This window comes from Chanos chanos, chromosome 8, assembly GCF_902362185.1.
Source record: "Chanos chanos chromosome 8, fChaCha1.1, whole genome shotgun sequence".
Lineage (NCBI taxonomy): Eukaryota > Metazoa > Chordata > Actinopteri > Gonorynchiformes > Chanidae > Chanos > Chanos chanos.
The window spans coordinates 19,885,144-19,908,061 of NC_044502.1; the positions used below are offsets into that span (position 1 = coordinate 19,885,144).

General features: G+C 38.4%; 1 pseudogene; it reads right to left on the reverse strand.

Moving 5' to 3' along the window:
- Positions 1-1,179: 1,179 nt before the first annotated feature.
- Positions 1,180-10,364, reverse strand: LOC115819412 (immunoglobulin heavy variable 3-66-like; annotated as a pseudogene).
- Between the last annotated feature and the right edge of the window lie 12,554 nt (positions 10,365-22,918).

Here is a 22,918-nt window from a genome sequence, read left to right on the forward strand (position 1 = left end):
AATGTAGCCTAAATATTACATATAGGTTAACTGATAGAAAGTAACAGCGAGGAAGGGGGGCAGGCTTCTATACCCAGTCCCACCTAGACCACTGACTGTTATTAGCATTTGAAAGGCCAAGCCATAAGCTAACAACTGTGGTCACGCGGATGCCCAAAAACTGCCATCTAACAGCTGTATTCGGACAGTTGCGGGAGTTTTCAGGTCCGCATGACAAAGTTCTGTGGGCATCCGAATACCTCCGGAAAACAGCAGGTTTAGCGGTAGGTTACTTTGTCTGGATATTTCTGAATACACCACTTTTCATGCAGTGTCCTGCAATCACCACACTGACGAGGGAGCTTAATTCAGCTCCATTTAATGGTCAATTGGAAGTAAGGTGAAACTACAAGAAATGCAACATAATAAGTATATGAACTTCAGTACATCAATGAAAATGACTAAGAGATTATATCTGAGTTTTAAGAGTATCAGTGCCATGCTATGTCTGTTGTCATTCACAGTGTGAAGTGGCATAAAAACCCTGTCTTTTCTGTTTCTTCATCTTTGACCGTTGTGTTAATATTTTCTATGTGATTTTATAAAATGACTTCAAATCATATATGAGAGGCAAAAACTCAGTATGGTCTGTTTTTTTACATTCTGCACAGGAAATATAAAATGATCACATTTGATGACGTCATTGAAAGTGACATCTGTATCAGATTCTCAAGGGTATGACATTGTTACCCTTTAAATTTTTAATGTATTGATTGCAAATGACAATAAATAATATTTATGAAAGGGCTGTCCTGCATTTGACATCTCTTTAGACTTAAGGTTTTTATATGATTTGGGTTGAATTCAGTGAATACACATATTATACTGATTCACATTTTTGCAAATGCCAGAGTGTGAAAGACTTCATGATTGATATTACAGTTCATGGTCAGAATGTTGTAGTCCATTTACCAAGATGAAGATGGCTTCCATTCAAGGGGGAGACTTACTGAATCATGTGCAATTACAAATGTTTAATTGGTGGAGGAAAAGGGAGTTAAATAAATGACTGTCTTAACATATTTTGTTTTCGAGGTGAATATATGAGTCCGAAGGGGGAAACATATGGTATCATACATACAAATCTCCACCCAAATCCTTCCCCTTTTTGTTTTCGTACAGCTGATTGTATAAGTTTAATCACAGTGAATCTCTAGCACAGTAATACTGCAGTGTCCTCAATCTTCAGTTGGTTCGTATGAAGGTAGAAATCAGAGCTGTCCTTGGATGCTGTGAAGCGGCCCTGCACTGCCTGGGCTGTGCTCATGCTGCTATCAGAATAATAGTAAATGATCCATTCCAGTCCTTTTCCAGGAGCCTGACGGATCCAGTGCATATTAGCACCACTAACACTAAATCCACTGCAGGCACAGGTGAGTTTGTGGGCTCCACCTGGAGACAGAACCACTGATTGTTCAGACTGAGTGAGAACCTGACACTGGACACCTGAAAGAACACACACACACAAATTTATTCAAAGAACAATAATAATATGATCCTTTATAAATTTCTTAAAGCTATTTCACCAAAACCAAAAAGTCATAAGACATGGCTGCTAACAGCAGCAGCTGTGACAGCAGAGAAAAAGGGAACATTGTTTATGCTGATGCTGAGTTAGTGAGAGCTGCTCTCTATCGGTTTTCTATCGCTCATTTGCACATCACGTCCGTGATATCATGTGTGGGTCAGTTAACCTTGTCAGAGTGGGTGCCCTGACTCTAGTTTGCTAACTAGGTAGGCTACTGCCTGGGATGGTCTCCCACTCAGAACTACGAAATGGGGAAGGGGGCAGGGTTCGGTTGACCTCAGGTCTCCCCACTGGAAGCATGAGGTAGGGGGAGCAGGGGAATCCATCAAATAGTGCACCTGTAATTTTGCACAGTACTAATGCAATTAGTAAAATCAGTAACACTACGAAATGATACCAAATAAACCACAGTTCAGTCGTAATACTCTGAATATATAGTTCCACAGACATATTGTTGCATTTTTTTGTTTTTTCTGGTTTGTGGGAAACTGTTAAGAATAATATAAAACCAGTCTGCACCTGGGGCACCTCTGCCAAGCCTCTTTCTTGAGGAAGCTGTGGTCTAAAGTTCAGAGAACCAGCCTCGTGACTGGAGGGTTGCCGGTTTGATTCCCAGGCCCAACATCCATGGCTGTGTACACTTGAGCAAGGCACTTAACCGTAATGCTCCCTGGGTGCAGAGCAATACTGCTCCTGCGTCTGTTGTGTGTGTTCACTACTGGTGTGTTGGATGGGTTAAATGCAGAGACAAGCTCACTGTTCACAGTGTGTGTGCAGTCACAGAGATTTACAGAAGCGGGACTTTTTGCTCACAGAATATCTATGTTAATACCATCCACGTTATGCCAAAAGACGGAGACAGAAGTTAACCATTGCAGCGGTAACCTAGCTTGCTTCTAATGCACTGTCTCGTTGATTTGTGCAGGTAGATATAGTTCTATGTTTGGGGTGGATGGGTATGTCACCTTCCTTTCTTCTGCTGATCTATATAGACTCTGGACGAGAATAAGTAGCAGAATAAACATGTTCTCACTTGTAAGTGAAGGAGGTCATAGGCAGCCCAATCCACATTACTGTAGGATTAATGTTTGACTCCTGGTTGTGATGTCACTCTTCCACCAGTCAATTTTATGTCTCGGTTGCAAGGTACGTTGATAATATTTAAGAAGAAGCGCAAAGCGTACCTTAGCTGTGCAATGTGTTTTGTTGATTTGGGAAATCTGAATGACCAACACAGATTACTTGATTGTAAAGAGGTGACAGACACACATTTTTTGTTGGTTGGGGATGGTGGGGGGCGCTGAAGGCAAGGTTCGCCCAGGGCACCATGCAACCTAGAACCGCCAACGCTGAGTTGACAGAAGCTACTTCTGTAAATATTGTTCACACAGACAGTGATGAAAAGGGACTTGAGATTATAAAGGGCTGAACCAAAGCATACCTTTACATTGTCCCTCTAGAGACTTAAATAGATACAGTGAACAGCTCTTTGAAAACAGTATGGAAGCCGTCATGATTCTTTCATAATTCAAAGATAGACTATCAAAATTCAGTCATGTTTTTATTTGGCATTCATTTTAACAACAACAACAACAACAACAAACAACAACAATAATAATAATAAAAATAATAATAATAATAATAATGAGAAAAAGAAAGAAAAGAAGAACTAACAGGAGGAAGAAAAATAAAATAAAATAATTCAAGAAAGAACAAAGAAGAAGAAGAAGAAGAAGAAATAATAGCCTCATAATAATACCCTCATCATCATCATCATTATCATCATCATTGTCATCATCATGTACATGTAAACTGTGAAGAGAAAGGATCACCTCAGATATGACGTGTGTGTGTGTGTTTAAAATATTTTTAAAATACAGGAATGAATAAATTAGATTACAGATGCATTAAAGATGAGTAGGCTGACTTTGCAGTTGAAAAACAAGAATGTTATCATGATAACAAGATATTTAGACAGAGACACAGAATATGTAATGTGATTAATTTGCTTTTAAATGAATGAATTCACTGCAAAGTTCACTGCAATCTCACTCAAAAGTGAGATTGTTCTTTTTCTTTTTCTTTTTCCTGGTTCAGTTGTGGATTATATTTTTTGCTGCTTGTTGGATTTTTGGGACTCTTTTTTGTTGTAATTTTGGGTTGCCCTTTTTGCATATTTTCGTTGGATTACATGCACGTTCTATATGACTTTCTACATTGTGAGTGAGAGGAGCACAGGTGTGTAAAGCGCAGCTGGTGTTTTACCACTGGAACTTTAAGAACTGTATTTGGTTTGTGTGTGAATTAGAAACATTGGATGTATGTTTGTGTTTGATAGTGGGTTATTGAGAATATACTTTAAAAAAACGGTATCTTCTGCATAGTAAATTTGTTTTATTTATCAATCCAAATTTGGCTCAATTCAAAAGAAATGTCAATCATATCTGAAAGAGGATCAATTTTAACCTGTGTATTTGTTGGTAGTGATCGCTATTTGGATAGCTGACTGTTACAGAACATTGTAAACAACCTCCTCACAATGTAGATCAACAAGATTTTCCCTGATTTCCCATGACGATAGCCTCCACAGAGGCGCAGATTTTTTGTGGGTGTAGTCATAGTCCGTATGCCCCCAAAAGACACACGATGGCTTGTGGTAACTCTGGCTTGAAAAGTTTCTCTTTTATTCCCTTAAGTGTGAATAAAAAAAGTAGGGGTCAGGCTCAAAGAGACATAAATGTCATAACTGACTCGGATGGTTCACTTCACACCCAAAACAACATTCCCGCAACTTTGCCTCAATGATGTGTTCAAGTATGACACCCACAGCGGGTGTATGAGTTTGAAGCCCAGCGGGGGTATGCAGCCATCCACGTCTTCGGCAGGTTGTGACAGTGGAGACGTAGTCTCTACGCCCCCTGGAGAAGACGATCCAGTTAGCATTTTCATAGACTCAGACCCCGGTGTATAAGTCAAATTCATTCTCCCAAGCTTCTCGCAAAATTCGTCAAGCCAACGGCAGTCTTCAGATATAGTTGTTTCATTTACCTGTCATATGGCTAGTCAGCAGTCAACAAGTCTTTTAGATGGGGTCCATCTCAGAGCTGTCAGTCTTTTTGCATGTAGAGAATAGGCGGTGATTCCGAATGGACACCCCCACAGTCACACCCAATGTTGGAGTCACACATATGAAAAAGTTTTACTTTGATGTCTTGATATCTGTCCAGTGCACCACACCATTTGTACAGCCTGTTTATCTTCTTGAAAACAGCATGTAGAGCAGGCATGTCTTTCCAAAGAAACATAACTTTCAGGTGATGCATGATCCTCTCAACATCTATATCTTCACCCGTATTCACGATCGTGTATTCACCACAACACATATACATATAATCATCAGGATCCTTTTCAAAACGATTTGCAAATATGTAGTAGCTTTTCTGTTGTGTTGCACAAGTCCACGCCACGTTGTAGACACGTTCCAAACTAGCGACTTCAAGGTCTCTCCAAACTTTGTTTCTGAACAAACTCTAGACTTTACCAAAGAATGGAATGTGTATCGTGTCCTCTGTAAACGTCTCACCAGATTCAACGACGTACAGCTTCACAGATGGCACAACTTTGTAAAAATCATATCCAGCAACACGCCAGTCAGACAATGGCCATTTGTATTCCACAGCTTTTTTCTCATTTTGAAGAAAATGAATAAAACTCTCGGATGTCTTCTCTCTTGGCGCAAAAGTCATTTTGTCGCCCACCATAGTATCGTCAGTAATAGTGATGAGAGGCATCCTCTTCACACTCTTTACTGCTGCAGATGCAGACGTTTTTTAAACAGCTAACTAGTTAGACTTAGTTGCAAACACAAGGATATATACAGAATGCTATTTACAGGTCAAGCGTATTTATTACTAGTGGGACTGGCCCGTACATGTCCTGACAACTCCTGTCAACCACACATGCCCCATGTCAGCCATCCCCCGGACGAGCATGAGGGAGGTGGGAGATAGAGGGGAAAGGGAGAGGAGGGTGGGAAAGGGAGTGTGGGGAGGGGTCATGAATCACAGAGGGGTCATAAATCACTTTGATTGACAGTTTGACAGAAAGTATAGGATATATACTACTGCCAGATGAAGAAGCATTGTGCTTTCAGATTCCCAGTGTGGTAGCAGTAAAAGGAATGAATGTGAATTATTTTCTGTTTGTGAGCTTGTGTGTATTTGTGCATAACTACATGAACATACCATTAGTAAAGTTGTAGTATATTATCCATTTGATGTGTGTTCATGCACAGTTTCAAAATGAAATGGTCCCAGCAAGTGGACACAAGCAGGCTGACAGCTCCTTACGATAAAATAGAAACTGAAAATGTAAGTTAAAACACGCATTCCTATATGCAGCGAGTTCATTTGGCAGTAATGTAAAGTGTGACATTGAATGAACGTGTTTTGAGGCTGTGTGTTAGTTTTTGTACAGCTCCTCTACCAGATGGATATAATGTATAACGGGCACAGTAATACACAGCTGTGTCTTCAGTCTGTAGATTATTCCCTTGTAATGTTATTGTGTTACTCCTGGTGTCTCTGGAGATGCTCAACTTGTTTTTTAGAGAATCAATGTAGCTTAAGCCTCCATCATACCAGATAATGCCCATAAACTCCGGAGCTTTTCCTGCTGGTTGTCGAATCCAAGCTGTATTTCCACTTAAAATAAAACATGAAATGTTTCACCCTCTGACATTTGCACGCAGATCAGGTTAGCAAGGAAAAGACACGCTATGTTTGACAGCTGCTTCATGTTCAGCCGGAGGGAGGAGTTAAGGAGACACTCAGGATTTACTAAAGAAAACCTGCCAGCAAGCAGGTTAGGTTCAGAGTCGGTTACCATGGTAACTGAGCCAGAGTTTGAGTTACCTCGCTTTCTGGAATGGAAAACCCAGAGTTTCCCTCATCTCAGGGTTAACAAACTCAGTTTTCATTAAACCTGCTTTCTGGAATACTCCCCAGGTTCTTTAGAAAGATGGGAATGGCACAATCTCAATTCATTCAAGACGGGAGTTGGACGACATTCACAAAATGGCTGCTTGTCTGGACCTCCTACAAGTTCCTATCCTAAGCATATGGTGCTGACTCACCTTGACTGTGGAGCCAAGAATAAACTGTCCTTTATACCCAGGTAATCCATGTTTTAATATAATATTGTGGATAGTTAAAACTAAGTAAGGTAAGTAAAGCTTTGCACAAACATCATTCCCTTGTCTCCCTCTTTTAACGCCCTCAAAATGAATCCACTGTATAATTACAGGAGAGTTTGATGGCCACCTGCTTGGTGACAGAGAGTACCCATGCCAGGCCTCTCTGTTGAGCCCTTACCCAGACCCCGAGCTGGTAACCCAACAACGTTCCAGTGTGGCCCACTGCAATACTACAGCCTGGGTTGAGAGGACAATAGGCATGCTCAAAGCCCGGTTCCAGTGTCTGCGCAAAGTTGGGGTAACCCCAGAGAGGGCGTGTGACATTATTGTGCCATGTGTTGTTCTCCATAATATTGCCACTATTAGAGGAGAGCAGCACCCTGCCGCACAAATGAACGACCCTGAGGAAGACAGTCCCATCCACCCTGCAGATGTCCTGAATGGAGGAGCCGTCCGAGACATAATTTGCCAAAATCATTTCACAGATTAAGATACCACCACCCCCAGCAGTCAAATAAAGAAAAATCAGTCACATTTTATTTGGTCTTTATTACCTACAAATGCAACAATTACTATATTTAGATAGTTCCAACCATTAACAATTCAACTTTGACTATGCACCCACCTCTAACTGGTGTTCCAGTAATTCAATTTCAAGATAGGCCTTTCTAATCTGCCACTGCAAGTGCATCATTTCTCAGTCAGTTTTAGCCATTTTCCTCAGGAGATGTATTTTATACAACTCCTTAATTCATAACTGAGAAAACATAAGAATGACATTAAATTCTACAGTTCTACATGCAGAATTAACCTGGCATTTATTGTACATCTCACTGTGTCAGTCTGTGCTGTGGAGGTTGATGGACTCTCGTCCTGGTAATGCCCAGTCATGCTCTGTTAAAAAGGATAAGAACATCTCATCCCTTCAATGTGCATTTTAAACTCAAAATTCCACACAAGAATGTAAAAACATTTTAATAGGGAGAGAAATATCAGTAGCTACCATACATAATATTAATGTAAACCACAGTAGGCCTTTCTGAATCCCTCTCTGTGGCAAATGATGTCTTCATCATCATCCTGTGACGAAGAAGAGCTTTCTGTTTCAGTATACTTTAAACTACTATAACTGGCAAAATCTCTGGGAGTATTTACAGCCCAAATGTTAATCTGCTAAGTAGGATATTAGGCGAGAGGACATTTGTGTGCCTTAAAACAGCATTCTGTTGGGGGTTAAAGCTACTCCAAGTTGAAATAGCCACTGAATGATATTTATTTGTTTAATATGTAAAATATGATTAAAACCAAAATGAGGTACAATCATGAGCTTATAGGCCTTAGCAAAATATGTTGTTTCTCTTTGAACTATGTTTTTATATTTCATTTTCAGCGGCTGCCAAGTGCACTTTGTGCCCATGGGATTGCACCTAAAAGAAAATAGCACCAATAACACCACTTCCACCTGTAATATTAAAAGAAAGTGTGGTTAAATGTTAAATGAATAGACTACTGCATTCAAACTCATGCATTGGCTTGGGCAGCAATTCTCTCACATGCCAAATGTCTCGCCTTTGCCAATGCAGCTGTGTTGCCTTTTTTTTTCTTCTTCTTCCTTTTTTCTTTTTTTTGTAAAATGTGCTCATACTCACCGTAAGCATGTGTCAGAATTTCTAACTGCAGTGGGGTGAAGTAAGACGACTTTTGTTTTCGCTGGTTGCCATGGTGAATCGTAGTATTGGAGCTCCATTGATGATGGCTTTTTATAATTGTCATGCACGCGCTTAACTCAGAGTTAACATGAGTTGACTGAACTAACCCAGATCTGGAACCGAAAACTCAGAGTTTCCCATCTCAGGGTTAATCAACTCAGCGGTCAGGGTTAAACTTGGAGTTTGTTAAACCTGCTTTCTGGAATACGCCCCTGATTTGCCTTTCCAGGGTTGACTAATTAGAATCTCACTTCTCCCACTGGGTAGTGGACACAGGAGGACACATTACTAGCTGACTAATTTTCTTACATTGCAGATTGTGGTGGCATGGCTGTGCTACATTGAAGCTACGTTGCATAATCCATCTACTGTGACCACAGAACCAGGAACACAGTCCGTGTTAAAGTGTAGTCACTGGGTCTGGCCTTCAGTTCTTAAATTTGAGAATGATTTGAGTCTGTGTGTGTGTCTGTGTCTGTGTGTCTGCTGATGACTAATTATGAGGTAGTGCTTGCTTAGGAGTTAGTTAAACCTGACTGATGCACTAATTGTAGGTCACTTTGGTTTCAAAGCATCTGTGAACTGTCAAATTATAAATTGTAAATGAGTACATAGCACAGAGATAAGGTGTAGTTTGATATATAGATGACTTACTGACTATCTGGATATTTCACAGTATGAGCTCGATAGAACTGGTAAGATTTAAAAAAAAAAGTCTGTTTAAGTGTAATGGGTCACTAGCATTCTAACTGTGAAAGATGATACTGTTGTGGTTTATTGGCAATACATAAAAAATGTGTCTCTAGTTTCTGTATTTACTCTTGTAGCTGAACCCTGAAAAATACTGGGAAAATCCCAGAAAAGTTTGGTCATAAAAAATATATGGACATATTAATATATGTTACAACAAGGTGATGCGGTTCATTTATTTTCTGATAAGCCACACTCTCTTTCTTTCTTTCTTAGGGTGAGCATGAAGACCACAGTTTTGGGGGGAAGTACTAACTACATAGATGAATATCTGTTGGCTACGCTTATGTTTTTGCTTATGTAAGCGTCCACATAGAGCTTTTTTGTACAGGATAGATGTGAATATATGTTGGCTTCAAGCTATCCTGTATCCTACAATGAGGTTTTTGTACAGGATAGCTGCAAGTTCATAGTACTGTGTATATTTAACATGTCTGATCTTAATATTTCTGATAGAAACAGAGGTGGAAAAATTGCTCTCTATGGCAAAATGTATATTGCTTTACTATGACACACTCATCAGAACATCGGTCTTTCTTTCTTTCTTTCTTTCTTTCTGGAGCAATGAAGTAACTATGTATGTATATGAATATGTTGGCCTAAGTTTATGCTTTTACAAACTCCTGCACAGAGGTTTCTGTAAAGGATAGCTGATAGTTTATAACACTGTGTGTAATAAACCTTGGCACAATAATACACAGCTGTGTCTTCAGTCTGTAGATTACTCCCTTGTAACGTTATTGTGTTACTGCTGGTGTCTCTTGAGATGCTGAACTTGTTTTTCAGAGACTCTTTGTAGTATGAGCTCCCACTACTGCCGATATATCCAATATACTCCAGAGCTTTTCCTGCTGGTTGTCGAATCCAACCTGTAGCATGGCTAGTAACTGAATATGAGACCTTGCAATTGATGGTCATTTGCTGACCTGGACGAACAGTCTGAAAGTCAGGCTGAATCAGCTCATCAGAGTGGACACCTGGAAGAGATTCAGTAATTTTTACAAAGACATGACATGCTGGGTCAAATACACTAATCTGTCAGTAAAATGAACAACAAAATACAGCAGGTTTCATTTCTGTAATTAGATCAAAGACACTCACAGGATGTAGCTGCTATGAGCAGCACTAGAGACACAGAGAACATGATTGGTTTTGAAGCTCAAGTTTTGAGAATGTCTCCTGTAGAGCTCAGAGGCTGTTTAGGATTTAAATAGAGATTGGTCACATGAGAAAGAAAGAAGGCAAATTTGCATAGAGGTTTTACTAATGTCTTCCTCATTTTTTCTCCTTGTGGGGGGAAAAAAAAAACCAAAAAATAAATTCTAGTTTAATTCCATTCCCAATGCAAAAGAGTGAGATGAATTTTTTTCCCCCTTACATGTATTTCCTCAATTTCTGTGAAGGCCAGACTAATATCTATGAGACGTTTCAAGTGGTTTAAATTCTGTTCACTTGTTTAGAAAATGCAAAAAAAAAAGAAAATGCATCACTGAGGAGATGCAGTGTCATCTAAGGATGGATATCGCCCTCTGCAGGTCAAAAGACTCTTATATTTTATTTATTATGTTATTATTTTATTTATTTAAAATGTAAAATATATTTAATTGAATTATTATTATTATTTTTATTATTATTAGAAGAAGAAGAGGAAGAGGAAGAAGAAGAAGAAGAAGAAGAAGAAGAAGAAGAAGAAGAAGAAGAAGAAAAAGATTTATTATTATTAGGAGTAGTAGTAGTATTTTTATTATTATTACTATTATTATTACTGCTGGACATCTGACCTTTGAACTCCGCTACACAGTCACTGCTTTCGTCATGTACTGTCACTGCTGTATACTGTGCTGTCTCTACAACGTGGCCACTGTTTGTCTATTTTGTATTGTCTTATATCCTGTTCTAGGTCCTTTTACTATGCCTGCCTCAGGACAAATAAAGCTTTTTGAATTGGATTGAATTGAAAGCTGCACTTGTAGGACAGAGAATTTATGTTCACACAATTTGTGGAGTCCTTTTGGACTGTTTTTTTATTGCTAAGGGATATTATATCTTAAATTGTTGAGACCCTTGAATGGCTTGTTCTCTCTCTCTCTCTCTCTCTCTCTCTCTCTCTCTCTCTCTCTCTCTCTCTCTCTCTCTCTCGCTCTCTCTCTCTCTCTCTCTCTCTCTCTCTCTTTCTTTCTCACTCTCACTCACTTTCACACACACACACACACATTCACACACACACATGGCTTGATTGCCTTCATTGTCCAAGGAACGGGGATGACGTAAAACAGTAAAATCCAACATCGACTTCATATGACTGACTCAGTAATATATTTTGGCTCACTGGCATACATTATGTGTAGACAGTTACACTGAATGATTAGAGTGCTTATAGTCCACATTCATGATTAGGTCCAATTTTCATTTCCTTTTGTTCTAAACAACCTTTTTGTCACGTGATGGTGAAAGTTTAATTTGAAGTCAAGGTCTGAGGTGATGATGAGGTCTATTTCACACCAAATTCAGGACCAGAGACAGTGTCTACTTCTCCAAATGCACTTTGAATCTTTTGAATCTCATCAGACATGCACATAAGAGTTAAATTTGTGTTATTTAAACATGTTCTCTTTACTGTAACACACAGTCCATTGACCATACTGTACATACACATGTTTTAGCTGTGACAGCACTATAAGATAATTCATTTGTTTCCTCATTTACTGTAATTTACTCTGCTCCAGTCACCATGTGTATTCACAAAACCATTTTCTCAAACTAACAATGTGAATTATTTGCTTGTTTCAGTTCTCTACTCAATCCAAGTGACACCATGACTCATCTTTTAATCTCATTGTCCTTTTAAAATGATTTTGTTAAGTATTCATCTTTAGACTTAATAGAAATATACTGTTAAGAGTATGATGAACTTGCTGTTTTAAAATTAATATTTGTTGAAACATCATCATTTGCATTTCTTCCTTATGTCAAAATGTTCTCACTATGTCAAAAACGCTCTCAATCTTACTATGGGAGTGGTTTTGTCTGAGTCCATAGTGCTTAGAGAGACTGGACCACGTTTATTTAAAAAATAGCTACAACCATATTAAAAACTGAACTGATTAAGGTGAATTTCAGTTGAACTAACTTCAGTGAAACTCTTTTCCATGTTCATCAAATCCTGCAAGGTACAGGTTTATGTGGCTGTATGTAGAATTAATCAACAATGGAAATGAAGAGGGTTTTTAAATAACTGGCTGTTATGTTGAAATATTATAAATTGGTGGAGAAATGAGAAAAACAAATTAAATAATTTCCTGTCCCTATTTTGTTGTTCTACAAAATACATTTCCATAAAGCCCCTTCCCACACCCTTCCACTTTATTGTTTTTGTACAACTGTTTGTATAAATTTAATCACATTGAATCTACAGCACAGTAATAAACTGCTGTGTCCCCAGTCTTCAGTTGGTTCATATGAAGGTAGAAATAAGAGCTGTCCTTGGATGCTGTGAAGCGGTCCTGCACTGCCTGGGCTGCACTCTCGTAAGAATCAGAACAATATTAAATGATCCATTCCAGTCCTTGTCTAGGAGTCTGATGGACCCAGTGCATGTCAGTGCTACTCACACTAAATCCACTGCAGGCACAGGTGAGTTTGTGGGCTCCACCTGAAGACACAAGAGACATGAATGCTTTTTCAAATGTTTTGGTAAACTTCATTTAATTGAAATGGCATTGTGGGAAGTTGGACCAAATTCTGTGACACTGTGGTAGAGCATATGTTTGGTCTGGAAAACTGAATTTGAGTTTAACAAGTATTTGAACTAGGGGCAGCACGGTGGCATGGTGGGTAGTGCTGTCGCCTCACAGCAAGAGGATTTTGGGTTTGATTCCTGGCTGGGTGGCCAGGGTCCTCTCTGTGTGGAGTTTGCGTGTTCTCCCTGTGTCTGCATGGGTTTCCTCTGGGAGCTCTGGTCTAAAGACATGCAGATTAATTTGTGTGAGTGTGTTTGTCTGTGTGTCTGCCCTGTGATGGACTGGTGACCTGTCCAGGGTGTTTCCCTGCCTTTTGCCCTATGGGTGCTAGGATAGGCTCCAACACCCCTTGCAACCCTAATTAGGATAAGCAGCTTAGATAATGAGTGAGTGAACTGTGTGAACCTGAGCTCAAATCAGGTAATCTTTTTGTAATATGCCGTATGTGATAATTAAAAACCACCAGACTATGGTGACGTAGAATATATATATATATATATATATATATATATATATATATATATATATATATATATATATATTTATTTATACTATTATTTTGATGTTGAATTTTTTAAATAGTGAACATAATGAAGAATTCAGTAGATCTGTGTTGACATATGGCTGTCAACTTGTATGATTATAAGCAGAGTGCACTGGCATAAAGAGGATATGTGAAACCTCAGAATCTACCAATGAAAACATCAGCAGCTCATTTGTTTTCACGTGATACATAAAAATTGTGCCCTTGAGGTTAAGAAGAGGCACTGTGGGCAGAGTGAAATTTTCTCCTGAACCATCATACGTACTTCAACCATTCAGCCTTAGCAGACAGAGCTGTGAATTGTTCATTTTCTCATGAAAGCTTGTGATCTTCATTTGTGATTATCACATTATTTGCTCATGAGTACACATCTACAAGTGAGAACTACTTTTTATTTCTGCACTACTTAAGAGCTCAACACAAGCTATTTTTTTCTGATGTGCATGGGAAGTATTTTTTGTACAGGCTGGCTGTTTGTCTGTCACTGTTACTCTCTGGCACAATAAAGCACAGCTGTGGTGTCACTCTTCACACTGTACATCTGTAAATACAGTTTACTGCTGCAGTCATCTGTGAATCTTCCCATAATACATACACACACCCACCGATATATATATATATATATATATATATATATGGTAACACTTTATTTTAAGGTTCACATGTTAGCCATTAACACATGACTAATAAATGCCTGTATTAGTGTCCAATAAGGTATGTGTTAAGCATCATTAATCATTTATTAGATGTGTATTTATTGATTTCTTACCCTTAACAAATAAGCCCTTTATTCTTGATATATCCTTAATAACAGACTAATAGGTCTCAATCTCAACTTACTGATACTTAGTAAGTATCAAAACAGACCATTTATAGGCTCCTAATATACTGTCTGAATATGTTACTTATAGCGCCAGAGTAAGTGTAAAATAAGTATTCATATTGACAAACTTCATTGCTATATTTCATTGCGCAGGCTGCTGTGGGCTACAGCCCTTTACATCCAGGAGATGGGTTCCCTGTTCTAAAGTGGAAATTGGTTCAGTGGCAACAAGCACAGTACTATCATTAATGCCTATGAATTATGTCATTATTGATCCAGCACAGGTTCCCTATTCTAAAGTCAGGACTTACTTCCCCCTTACAAGAATGACATGATGAAAACTCATATGCAGTAGACATTAATAAACAGCCAATATCTCAGTACTACCTAAGAACAGGTTCCCTGTTCTAAAGTAAAGGTTGTTTTCTAATTACAATAATAGAAAGATCAAATCAGTTATTGGAAATTCTGAAATGTTTAATAGAAAACATTAACAAGACAGTATTTGATAACATTCATGTGCTCATAATAACTTTGTAGCCAAAAGGTGGCCACACAAACACACAAAAATGGCAGCTTCCATGGTCAACTGCATGATAATAACAGTTTTGGACTTAACATTGCAGGGAAATCAGTTCTTCAAAACAACATAACAAACCTGTCTCTGTCTCAGCTACCAGTGTATTCAGATCGTTATGACACTGAACTATAACTTCATTTAAACACAGGGATCTTTCTTGAAAACCATAAGCTTGCGACAGCCTGGGAGGTATTCTTAAAATACAGGACAGTATGATTGTCACAGATATATTTCATCACTTCACAGAGGGTATTTTTTTTTAATGTCATGTATGAGCATAGCAAGAGGGCCATCTCTATGTCTCATTCCCCGCCAGTATGTCCATTCGATCACATCCAGATGATCTTTCAGCATATTCTCGGATCTGTTTCCTCTCAGTCTCCAAATGGAAGCTTTGCAGAGTCCCCAGAATCTTTCAATATTTTGAGTGTGTGCTCCAGTGTCAGGGTCAACAAAGAACTCCAAAGAATCATGACACTCACGTGATTGTAGCCAGCATCATTCAGGCATCTATAGGCTGTCCATCCATCTGAAATAACAGTGGCTCCATGTTTAATGTACTTCTGTACAATAGGCATGAGTTGCTGAGTTGAACGACGTCTTACAACCCTCAGAATAGGTCTTCTCTTTTCCTCCCTGACACCAAGCATCCCAAATACCCATGAGGCGCGGCTGCAGTGTCGTCCCCTGTTATACTATTTATAAAAAAAAAAAAAAAAAATCAATGCCTAATTAAAATGGACTCATGGAAGAAATGGAACTCAAAAACCTTTGATTTAACTCAATTAATCAGACTGAACAAATGACATCACTATACCTTTCGCTTATGGCCAAATTTACTTTCATCAATCAACACAATTTCCTGTCTTCTCCCAAGTCTCTGGTCTCCCCTTCGTCTTACTCTTTTCATTGCAGCCTTGCAAACGCTACGCAGCCGATATGCAAGCTTTGTCAATGTAGTGGAGCTTCCAGTAATGCCCTCTTGCAGCATATCTACTTGTCGCAGACGGAGACCCTGAGAAAACCTAAGAAACACAGCACGCATTCGACTCCATTACATACAAAAATTCAATTCAATTTTCCAGTGAAACCTACTCAGGTCTTTTGCTTATACTGCCATTAGGCAAAAATACGGATGATCTAAAACAACTAAGTTGTCACTCACCTGTAAATAAAGTGCATCCACGTCTTCAGACTAATGTGGGACTGAGCAAATAATGAACCACTGCGGATGCTCCTGCTGAAACATTTCTTGTGGCAAGCATCACGGCATACCCTAAGGAGTACAAATCGTAAAACTATGAAATTATGCATGTGTGATGCCACAGTTAAGCTGTATGTCACAGGGCAAATGTTTTTATGTGCTTAATCTGAACTGAATTGTCATCAGCACAAAATCTCAGGCATTTTTACACGTTCCTTTATGTAACTGATGAATTTGGGTCCATTGTTTGTAAATGTTCAATTCCAGAATATAATGTCCTAATTTATCTTAGCTAGTGTTACCATTGAGTTATGTCTGAGGTAACCGTTTATATAGTACATAGTGACCAGACTGGGATACTGTTGATTGATGGCAGATGGGGCCACTAGAGTCAAATGGGTCAGATTAAAAGATGTTCAACAATATGTGTTTCACAGATGTAGAAAATATTTACTTTATATTGCTGTAAAATGTATTTTGTAAAAGAGTAAAATCACCAGTAATGGGGTGTTTGACATTACTGCAATTACTTAAGAGTTAGGTGCAAATGTGCCCTCTGAAAGGTCGTTTAGTGTTTTTGAAATTGCTTTACCTTTATGGGTAAATGTAGAGGAGAGCACATTTATCATGACTGTGTATGTATGTTTATTTTGTAAAAGTTCGAGGTCCACAAGAGGTGATACAGCGCTATCAGCAAGTCCTTAAAACATTTGGGAAGGTTCGCACAATGGCCGAGGCATTCCATAGGCATAACATCGACAGAGGAACCATTGCAGCCACAGCCCCCATTGCCGAATTGCACATTGCTGACCCCAAGACCTACAGCACCCTAGAATTTGACCCAGCAGTAGAAACACTGCTGGGTTTTGCAAAGAGATGTGCCAGTCATGTAACACCAGACATCAAAAGGTCAATCGAGGATCTGAAAGCTAGAGGGCATTTGCTCCCAATTATGCTTAAATACTAGGACATGCGGTCTTTGAACGTTCTTCATTGTTCAATAACAAATTTCATACAAAGTGTGTGCAGATTGGTTTAAATTTCTAGTGAATTATGCTTTGAATGTTTTTCCCATAATTTGCAGTGGTGTTCTCATACTGTTCTAAGTAAATCTTTTATGAAGAACGAGGTATTATACAAAATAGAACTTTTTATGTTTGACAAGAATGTATATGTATTTACATGTGTGTATATTTTAAAATAAACATTTTGATGTTTAATGCATACTGTACTTTGATTTCATCTTCTTTACTCTGTCTTCACGCTATCAGCCTTTACTTTAGAATGGGTAACCTACTTTGAAGTAACATTGAGGTATTGGCTGTTTATTAAGGGCAAATGTGTCTTTATTTCCTGAGTTGTTCTAGAATACTGTTTTCATCATGTCATTCTTGTAAGGGGGAAGTAAGTTCTGACTTTAGAATAGGGAACCTGTGCTGGATCAATAATGACATAATTCATAGGCATTAATGATAGTACTGTGCTTGTTGCCACTGAACCAATTTCCACTTTAGAACAGGGAACCCATCTCCTGGATGTAAAGGGCTGTAGCCCACAGCAGCCTGCGCAATGAAATATAGCAATGAAGTTTGTCAATATGAATACTTATTTTACACTTACTCTGGCGCTATAAGTAACATATTCAGACAGTATATTAGGAGCCTATAAATGGTCTGTTTTGATACTTACTAAGTATCAGTAAGTTAAGATTGAGACCTATTAGTCTGTTATTAAGGATATATCAAGAATAAAGGGCTTATTTGTTAAGGGTAAGAAATCAATAAATACACACCGAATAAATGATTAATGATGCTTAACACATACCTTATTGGACACTAATACAGGCATTTATTAGTCATGTGTCAATGGCTAACATGTGAACCTTAAAATAAAGTGTTACCATATATATATATATATATACAGAGAGAGAGAGAGAGAGAGAGAGAGAGAGAGAGAGAGAGAGAATTCATACATACTGTGCTATTTTTAATTTGATAATTTATTAGTGACTGTAAAACATAAAACATAGTCACATAAATGTTGTGTTTTATTTATGGCTTTGGTCATATTGTAACCGTTCAGGTTCTCACTTCAACCCCCCTGCTGGTCACTCTGCTTATTGTGTTTCAGTTGTTTCGATTTTTCAGTCCTCCATTGCATCTGTTTCTGTTCCCTTTCTAACCTGTCTTCTGATAATTTATCTGATTTCTAAATTGTATAAATAACACTGTCTATTAGGTGTTTCTGTGTGGAGTACTTTGTAATGCTGAGAGGTAAAGATGTTTTGTCTAGTCTAAGCTTACTCCCATGGGAAGCTTTGTAAACATGTCTGTCTGTCTGTATGTCCAGTTCCTGTTCCTATATCCTAGTTTAGATCATGTTTCAATATTTAGTGATCTACACGTGTATCCAGTCTCACTCAGTTTTTGTGTGTATTGAGGAAGGTTTTCAAATCATAACTGAAATTAAACTTATAGTACTTTGGAAAATCAAGTAATCCATAAATTCACAGGACGCCTGTTGTAAGCTATCTTGTAAGTTATGTTGTGTTGATGTGGGTTTTTAATTTGTAGCCAGCTTTTCAATTTTTCATGTCAAAAAATGTATATGTCAGAACTATTTACCTCAATAAATGCTTTAAAAAAAAACAAGCAAACAACAACATCAACAAAAAAAAACATTGTTGCTATTTAAGATAAGCTTTAGAGAGCTCTCTGTCTATCTTCACATTTCACTGAGGTATTTTCCCCCTTAAATTTGCCTCTTCATATTGAATATCTGCAGAAAAGCCCCTGGAAATGACTCTATCAGGTTTTTGCACAGCACTGCCTCCCTTTCTCTCACTGTGAGTCTCTGGCACAGTAATACACAGCTGTGTCTTCAGTCTTCAGACTGTTCATCTGTAGATAGAGTTGATTCCTACTGTTGTCTCTGGAGATGGTGAACCTTCCCTGAACACCACTGGAGTAATATTTACTACCACCACCACCACTGCTAATAGTTGACACCCATTCCAGTCCTTTTCCAGGAGCCTGTCTGACCCAAGCCATATAGTAGCCACCAAAGTTAAACCCAGAGGCTGTACAGGTCAGTTTATGAGATCCCCCAGGTTTAATGATCACTGGTTCAGACTCAGTCAGTGTCTGACCCATAACATCTACAAACAAAGAAAATATAATAAAATAAGTAAAAATTTAAGGACATCATGTGAAGCTGAAAAATATTTACATTCATACAACAATATGCAATTAAATAGGTCTTACATTGTTCAAACATAAACATGACAATCAAAAACAAAATATCTCTTGATTCCATAGCTGAGCTGGTTGGAGCTGCTTCTGAAAATACTGTACACACAGACAGAGTTGAAAAGAGACATGTCGTTATAAAGGACTGAAGTGGAGTATTTGCATAGTTCACCCTCTAGAGACTTACATATTTACAATGAGAAACACTTTATCTCTTTGGAATCTCTGAAGATTTCTCTTTATTCAAGGCTAGATTATCAGAATTCAGATATGTTTGTTACATTCATTTTAATTTGAAAAAGAAGAAAAAGAAGAAAAACAAGCACCACTATAAAGGGGTGATTATAAAGGGTAGAACAGTTCACATAGGCGAACAGGTCCAGCATGTGATTATGAAGTGTAGAATGGTTTTCCCTCTAGAGGTTTAAGAGCGACAGTGTGTCAGGGTTCCTGCAGGGTTCTCTGTTGTGCCCCTACTGGTCATTTCTGGTGTTAGCTGTCATTTGTTTTTGGTTTTTTGTCATGTGCTTATGTTTATTTTGGTTTTCCATGTGCTCTGGCCCCGCCCCTCACTTATTGCATCATTGTGCTCACCTGTCGCTCGTTGGAGTTGTATTAGTCTGTCTATTTAAACCCTGCCTGTTCTACCCTTTGTTTGTCAGTTCATACTGCTTTCCCCAATGTGTTGTACTAGCCTTCTGCTATTCTGATTGCCTTCTGCATTTGACCTCTGCCTGTTTTTTTTTTTTTTTGGACTAATTTTGCCTGTTGGATTTTGCTTCTTCTGTCCTGCACCTGTTTTTGAACCTTCTGCCTGTCCCTGGAATTTGCGTTTGTCTTCTGTTTTGTATTGTTCGCCTGCCTCTGACTCCTCTTTGGTATGACCTCTGCTTGTTTTTTGGATTCCGCTTTCTGTCAAGTGTGTTGAAAGACTGTTGCCTGGCACAATAAACATCTCTAATTCATTCATTGGCGAGTCTGCAACTGAGTCCTAAGTTTTCCCTGACACAATCAGCTATCCAAACAGCGATTACTACCAACAATTTCACGGGCTAAAATTGATCCACTTTAAGATATGATTGACGTTTCTTTTTTAATTGCGGCAAATTCGGATTGGTAAATAAAATAAATATACAACACAGACGATGCCGTTTTTAAGTATATTGTCAATAACCCACCATCCAACACAAACATACATCCAACGCCTATCATTCACACACAAACCAAATACAGTTCTTAAAGTTCCGGTCAAAAAAAACGCTAGCTGCGCAATGCTCCTCTCGCTCAGTTTGTAGAAAGTCATTCAGAAAAAGTGTGTAATCCAACGAAATACGAAAAAAAGGGCAACCAAAAATTACACCAAAAAAAAAAGATATTCCACAACCGAACCAGCAAAAAGGAAAAAAAGAACAATCTCACCGGTTTGACCAGATTTCGTAGCAATTTGGTTCCAATTCAACTGACTCACTCCTCCGATATGATTACAGCAAGCCCTTGACGCTTAAGTTACCCAGCTGGCATGTGACTGACCTTCAACGTTGAAATGTACTTGCAATAAAGTCAGTTGTTGTTTCAACGTTGAAAAACGTTGAAACGATGTTTAATGCTAATGGTTGTAAAAATATTAACACAATACTTATAAGTCAACGTCGAAATTTTGACGTTGAAAGATCTGTACGTTGAATCAACATAATGTCTTCAACAACAAGCAAAAGAAAATTGTAAAAGCTGCTTTCCCTAATATTTATTCAGGAAAGTGCCGTAATATCTATTTCCAGGGAGGCTCATTTGATCACACTCAAGCTTTACTATAGACTTATTTAGATTTAGTTTCTTTTTGTGTTTATGGTATAGGGATGGTAGTATTGCAAGTTATGCACAGCAAGTTGTATTGAATATAACAACTGCACTGAAAACATATAACATGTACAGTAAATTCCTGATTCAGACAGTATTGTCTAATTGCAAACTAGGTTATGATATTGTAGCATCGGAGAGTGGTCGTTGACCCTGCCCCTTTTGCTCTGTTGGGCAAGTTTCAGTTTGTTTGTTATTAGACAACATGTTTGAAGTAGAAGTGTGTTGAGGGATGTTTACTGGTGTTTTTTGGGATATCTGTCTCTATGTTTTAAGCTTTTATGTTACAGATAGTAATTTGGGACGTCACCATTTTGGTGAAGTATAGCCAGAGGTATCAAATTGGTTGTCCTGTAGTGAACTGGCGAACTTAACTGTTAAATAAATTTCCATACTTTGAATGTTGTATTGTTATAAATTGCTTCTCTGAGCATGTGAGTACCATGGTGCAGTATCACACTAAAGTATAATTAAATGTACAAATAAATTTAATTCAGAACAATAGCGAAATTTAACATATAGTATAATTAATGCCCTATCAAAAGAGCTAGGACAACGTCGCGATATCGATGTTGATTCTATTTTTCAGTATCAACACTTAATTCAATGTGGACGCAACACCTTCACCCATGTTGAAAAGTAAGACATTGAAAGAAAAACGCGATATCAACGCTGGTTCGATTTTCAAAATCAAAACAAAATTCAGCGGTGATTCAACCTTGGTCCATGACATTGACTTCAACATTAAAAGTTGAAATGCTGGCTGGGTAGGTTTTATCAGTATCGGATTCAGTGGCAGCTGGTGCTAAAAGTTTTATGGGGGGTGCAGTTGTTATTTGGGGGGGGGGGGGGGTTGGCGGGGGGGGGGCACTTCATAGCTCAGCCAAAAATAAAGGCATATGTAAAAACATCACAACACTGTAATGTAGCCTCAACACTGGCCAGTAGTACTGCTTAAACATAAGTTTTGCTCTCCCTTCCCTCTGGTCTGCAACTTCTCAATGTTAATGTCAGTCAGCTCAGTCACCAGTCTCTTTTCCATTGACAGCATGGCCAATGCATTCAGCCTCTCCTGGGTCATGGTGTTTCTGAGAAAAGTTTTAATTCTTTTCAAGCTCTCACTACGTACACGCAAAGGCCAACTGAAAAGCTCGACAAAATTTTACACAGTCTGTTACTCTCAGCAGAATCATTTTAACGTGAACCAAACAATCTGTCAAAAATAGTACCACGAACAGGTGAGCTTTTTTTAGATTAACCATAAAATTTCCTTTGTACACACGCAAGCTGAATAGGCTTAAATGCATAGTGAAAGGCACTGGCTGAGCAAACTCCACAACTTCAAGTGGGATATCCCTGCACCACGTCCAATATTTCTGTATCTGAACAGTTCGTCAACCTTCATCACTTACAATCACCAAATTAACACTACACCACAATTTACCGAGGTAACAAAATATGATGTCTGCTCCGATTAAAAGGCCACTCTGAGCTCGTTGGTACTACGCATGTGAAATGCCAGTTCGCCACACTGCAACTCTATGCTAAGTTTGCCGACGTCTCGTCCAGTGTTTTCATGTTGGGACAGCTCGTCAACCGTTATCTCTGACTTAATCACCAATTTAACACAAGACCATAATTAAAAGAGTGCGTTTTTTATTAAGCATGCGAAATGCTTTCCAACATCGATGAATTAGCAACA